At 34.6% G+C, this 5,949-nt stretch overlaps 1 pseudogene; it reads left to right on the forward strand.

Annotated features, from left to right (window-relative positions):
* Positions 1-2,929: 2,929 nt before the first annotated feature.
* Positions 2,930-5,949, forward strand: part of LOC101575388 — a 42,684-nt pseudogene continuing 39,664 nt past the window's right edge.

Here is a 5,949-nt window from a genome sequence, read left to right on the forward strand (position 1 = left end):
ATGCAACAAATATGATACATACTGCATAATCCCAAGCTCAATATGCCTTCTGACTTGTCTGGACCAAATCTAAATGTAAATATAGCCTCAAGGGAATTCAAAGATAAGCAGTGTGGTTGGACTTCTGAAGAGAAAATCACAAGAAGCAAGCAACAAAGTGAGCAATTGGAAAAAGGAGAGGAAAACAATAAATGTTAAGCCTCAAAACTGTTGCCAGATGAATGCCCTTTTGACACTTCTTTCCTACTCACTCCGTGATGACTAGTGATGACGCATCATTGTGACCAAAGGTGACAATTTTCCATCTCCTTGAATTAGTGTTTGGATTTAAAGAGTAAAATAAAATTAAAATACACTCTACTATATGGTCTACTGGTCATGTTACCTTTGTGTGAAGAACATTGGAAATATATGAAAAATATATGCAATTATACAATTTTCTTGTCTCTGTATAAATGAAACTTTTTCATGTATACACTGATGGGATTCTTTAAAAATGTTTGCAAGTATCTTCACTTAGTGGGGTTTGACTTACATGAACTCTTAAGATGATCTGGTTTAAATATAGGCTGGCAAAATCATGGGAAGCCACCTTGAGATGAAGCAAAACAGGGACCTTCCTGCAGCTTCTATGAGCTCCTACTGTCACTGGAGACCATAGGAACAGCTTAAGGAGAGGGATAGACAGCAGTTTAAATGTCATGAATGTGGCACAGAGGAAAGAGGACCCCACCTCCAGAGCTTGCTAATTAAAACTAAAATATCATAGTCGAGAAAGAGGAGTGGGTCAGTACAAATGTCAAAGGCAGTGTCATAAAATCACACCAAGATTCTCAGACATCCACGCACAGTCAGATGTCAAGATGAGGGGTACAAAGATGGAAGGAAAGCTTCTGGGACACTGAGATGGTATGCAGCCCATACAGGAAGCTCCCCTACAGGGAACTCTTTTACTTGCCAAGCAGCAGCCTAAGTAGTGACCTTTTTCCAAACGCTGACCAAGAAATATCTGGAATCCAGCAGATGCTGTTTGGTGGCAATCTTTAGTTTCTTTTTAAAATGCAATCCATTTCTTGAAAAATGACCAAGGTACTTTATTAAATTAATTTACATTTTCTAGTATTTTTTATTAAAATAATAGAGCAGGGTCTTAAAACAGTTAGTAAGAATGTTACAATAATGAATACATCGTGGATTGTCTTAATAGTAGTTACTCAGAGTACAAGATATAGGCATATCTTATCCAAACAATGTTAGTACACAGACCCTTCCCCTCAGTGAACTAAGAGGAATGAGCTGTGCAACTATATTAACATCTTGTGTCCAAATATGATTTTACTTCTTTCCCTTCTTCTAAATATGAATCCTAAAGATTGTTAAAATGGTAAATATGTCTTGCATTGCATTTTTAAAAAGCTGACCTTTGAGAACAGCATGATTTTTATTTATTTTTTTAGGAAATTCCAGATTGTATTCATATTTTAAGGTTTATAATTAATAACACTATTAAAGATTGAGTAAGGGGCTGGGGAGATGGCTCGGTAGAATAAGTGCTTGCCTGGCAAGAGCCTGAGATCAAATCCCTGGTTCAAAAAAAAAAAAAGATTGAATGATTAGATGATTAGTAGTATTTTTCACTTTTCTACTATATCTGTTATGTTTACTTATTAATTATTCCTCAGGGTATAGCAAACTTGGATTAGCAAACAGAATTGCGCCAACATCCTCAAGACCCTTGAGCAATACATTATTTAGTAAACTGTATCATGTTTCTAAGCCAACTTCTTTGTTGTATGTTGAGTTGGCATCAGAAGAGGTGGAAAGTCTCAATGGTTAAAAAAAAAAAATTGCCCTTGTGTCCCCAAGAGAAAATACTGATCTAATTGACAAAGTTAAAGTAGAGATTCAGCTGATAATCAGGCACAAACTGTACTACCTACATCAAAACTTGTCACAAATTTTCAGCATCCATCTTCCTAGTATAGGATCAGAAATATTGACCAACTAGACATATAAATGTGTATTCTTAAAATTAAAGTAACTAATACTAGAGTCTCTGATAACCTCCTTCAAAACTATTATACAATCATTTCTCTAAAAATAAAGAATATAGCAAAAGATTTGTTTTAATAAAAATATTTTTAAATCACAGTTAAATAATTGTTAAATTATGACTGAAAATCATGAGGGAAACCGGAAGAAATTAGAAATAAACAACTTTGTCTTATTGTTTCAACACATATTAAGATCTTAGGAGAACACAAATCTGATATTTAAAGTACATTCATACATTTTTAGAAAGCAGAAATTTAATTCAAATGAAATGACCCATCCTTTGTTATATATTTTCTTAACATAAGGGAGGTTTATCGATATACTTAAGTATCATGTTTGCATTTGTGCTATGTCATGTACCAAAGAGGAAGATTTCAAATACAATAAAGGCCCCAGATTATTGTTTTAGTTAATGGAAATGGAGATTATATGTATTGACATAATCTCATCCTTTGAAGGAAGATATTAGGCTCTTCTGCATTGAAATCTTTTTTTTCTGTTATACCAAGGTCCAGCAGCAAGGGAATTAATTCTGCCAAGGAGCAGAAGAACTTGGAAGAGCACTAATGTGTAGCAAGGTAGTCTTTGCTGTAAAGAACTGGGAACAAACTTAACCTGATGAGGGTACCAGAAGGGCTGCCTTCGAGAGATGATTAGATAAACCTGTACAGGACAGACTAGTGGGCATATGAAGAGATCGGTCAGCTTTTATCACTAAGACACGATACCCAACTTCCATAGCATGAGAGAAGAGAAGACTGATTTAGTTCAGTCCCATGATTGGCTGTCTTTAACACAGAAACATCATGTGGAAGGGTGCAGTGAAGCGCAACTGTTTTAGTCATGGTGGTCAAGGACAGGGGCCAGAGAACACATGGAAAAGCCCACGTCACACCTCTGCGCAAACCACCATTCACACTCTGAAGTAGCTCTATTGCTCTCCTGGGCAGATGCCAACGCCAGTGAAGCCTACAGACCACCGTCACCGTCCCAGTCTCCAAGACCGAAGTGAGTCCACAGCCAAAGAAGACATCTCTGTAAATCCTTGAGACATTCCCAGAAGATGCTTAGCTAGTCATGCCTGGAATTAAGATGCAGGGTCATTGAAAAGCTTTTATTCTTTAAATTAGTAAAAGTCTCGTATGTTATAAAGAGATTTGAAACCTTCATCACAGTACTAGAGGGATTTTTTTTTTTTATTCAATCACCTAAAACTTTAATAAAACCCACTTTTTCTGGCATTCCTTTTTGGTACTCACATATTTACTCCAAATCTCTTTGCTCTTGAGCCTCAAACACAGAAGAATTAGAAGTGTCTTTTTGCTGGCATTTTCCACAGGCAAAATCCTCGTAGACAAAAGACTCAGGAACCCATTTGGTACAGGTGGGGTTGCTTAGCAACCAACCTCATCCTCCTGAATCTGTGCAGGTCATTAGTTCCCAGGGCAACTAACTCCCTCACAGATGGAGAATTAGGACAGAAAATGAGAAGAGAATAAAATGTTATTAAAGATGATGCAGTTATTAAAACTCAAAACTGCTAAGAAAAGTTGTTTTATTTGTTTTTCACACTAAAGCACAGGCACACAAAGAGCATTAAAAGAAAAAATATGTACTTTTCAATTTCACAAATAGTGTTTAAAAATAAAAATAAAATGAAGATAAAAATAAAAATGAAGAGATTGGGTGTGGTGGTAGGCGCCAATAATCCCAGCACTGGGAAGGCTGAAAACAGGAGGACCACTGTAAATTCAGTCTGTGTAGTCAGATCCTGTAGATTCTGCACTAAATACATTTAAAAAAAAAAAAAACCTTGCGCACAAATGGTGTTAAGTGAAAAATGATAAATAATGACCTAGGAGATATTATGTTTGAATATAGGACAGAAAAGAGCTTACAAGTCATGTAACCTATGACATTCTGATTTCCAAAGTGGAAAAATTAAGAAAATATTAAAGCATAGGGTATAAACCAAAATAAAAGTTTAGAAAAAGTAGACCTACCCAAGATGTAGCAGTCAGTTAAGAACTGGTTGTCACAGAATCACAACTCTGGATGGATGACCCAGTTCTACTAAAGCAGTTTTCTAGAGCTGAAAGAAGACAAGATTGGGAAGAGCATGATCAAAGTGATCTTCTGAGTTTGCCCACTGATTGTGTCCTTTTCACAAGTTTCTTATAGATTTTGCCATCTTGGATAAGCTTCCTATTGATTTGAGGGATTATTATCCAATGTGGAGTTGTACGTCATTTTGGATTATGATAGGGCAATACATGAAGCTGAATAATTTAATAAGAAAAAGACACTAAATTGGTGCACAATTCCTGACCAAGTTTGAGGGCCCACAGTTTATGATGGTCCTTTCATTCTTAGAACTTGAAGTCAGTAAAGAGCATTATTGGTAAGATAGAGAAAGCACCTACATGTGAGTGAGTAAGTGAGTGAGTGTGTGCGTGCCTGCATATCTGTGTGTGTGTGTGTGTGTGTGTGTGTTAGTGTGTCTGTCTGTCTGTCTGTCTGTCTGTCTCCACTGGTCTCTTTATATATCTGTCAGTATTCAATCATGGAACCACTATCCTGAAGATTTGTCTAATTCTAATCACTTTGAAAGGCACCATATTTTAATACCACAGTCATATTGAATTTCGCCATAGTAAACCCTGGGGAAAACAATCAAAATTATAGCATGCGGATAATCAATCAGTTATATAAAACATTGACTCATTTATGCAGATAAATTGACCTGATTCTGCTTAAATTTTTTTTTCTTACAAAAATAATTGCCCATTTCTTATCACATAACTTATTTTGTATTTTACAGAGGGGTCTACAGGGTTTTCAGGGCCTCACTACTAGATTGGACTCGAAGTGATCCACCTACAGTCTCCCAAGAGCTGAGATTACAGGCACGCGCCACCATGCCGTCTCAATTGCCGTATCAGAGCATCTTTTTCTTTTTTGTTGCCTTTTGTCTTCTTATGACCTGAAACTTGTTTAAGAAAATAGTGATTTTTGCAAATGTCACAATTCTCTTCACTAAAGTAGATGCTAGGTAAACAGTCCCTAGGGTGATATAAACACTCACTGAAACAATTATATATTAGGATCCAGTTGTAATTTAGAAAATTTATGCTCAATCCACAAATTAATTTAATCTAAAGGAAAGACTTTATGAAATGTCAAAATGAAAGCAGTTGAATATTTCTTTTAAATGATAAAAATATCCTACTAAACATAATTTCACAGCCTTAATTTACTATCAGATTTAAAAGCATATGAAATATATTTAAAAATAAAATATACATACAAAAAGACAGAAGAAAAAAGGGAAATGAAAACATCAGAAGGAAATCTTAAGGCATGATTAGCAATACTATTTTAATGAGAAAACTGAATTTAATATCTTGCTATTTTACATTATCAATTAAACCACAATCTTTAATTTACATTTAGTATATAAACATATCTTAATTCTTAGATCATATTTGCATATTGTTTGAAAAAGAAATTATTTTGATGAATTAATAATGAAAGTCAATTATAAACTCAAACTTTTATGTTTCTTACTATTTATGAACTATGAATTTCTTCCTTAAAAAGTACACTTTATTTCCTTACATGTCTGAAATTGAAATTAGCATAACAGTATTATGAATATCTCATTAAATAAATGAGTTTAAATGAATATTACTTATGTAAAATGTGAGAGTTTTTATTGTTGGTTGACATAAATGTAACAGAAGTTACTAATGATATTTTGGATATCAGAAGTATGATTCATAATTTTGACTTCATTTCTAATCTTTCCTTTTATTTATAAGACTGGCTGAGAGTTTCTCTTCTTATGTATTTAGTACAGGGTCTACAGGGTCTCACGCACGGATCCGACCCATA

Source organism: Octodon degus, unplaced genomic scaffold, assembly GCF_000260255.1.
Source record: "Octodon degus isolate 3935 unplaced genomic scaffold, OctDeg1.0 scaffold00159, whole genome shotgun sequence".
NCBI classification, from domain to species: domain Eukaryota; kingdom Metazoa; phylum Chordata; class Mammalia; order Rodentia; family Octodontidae; genus Octodon; species Octodon degus.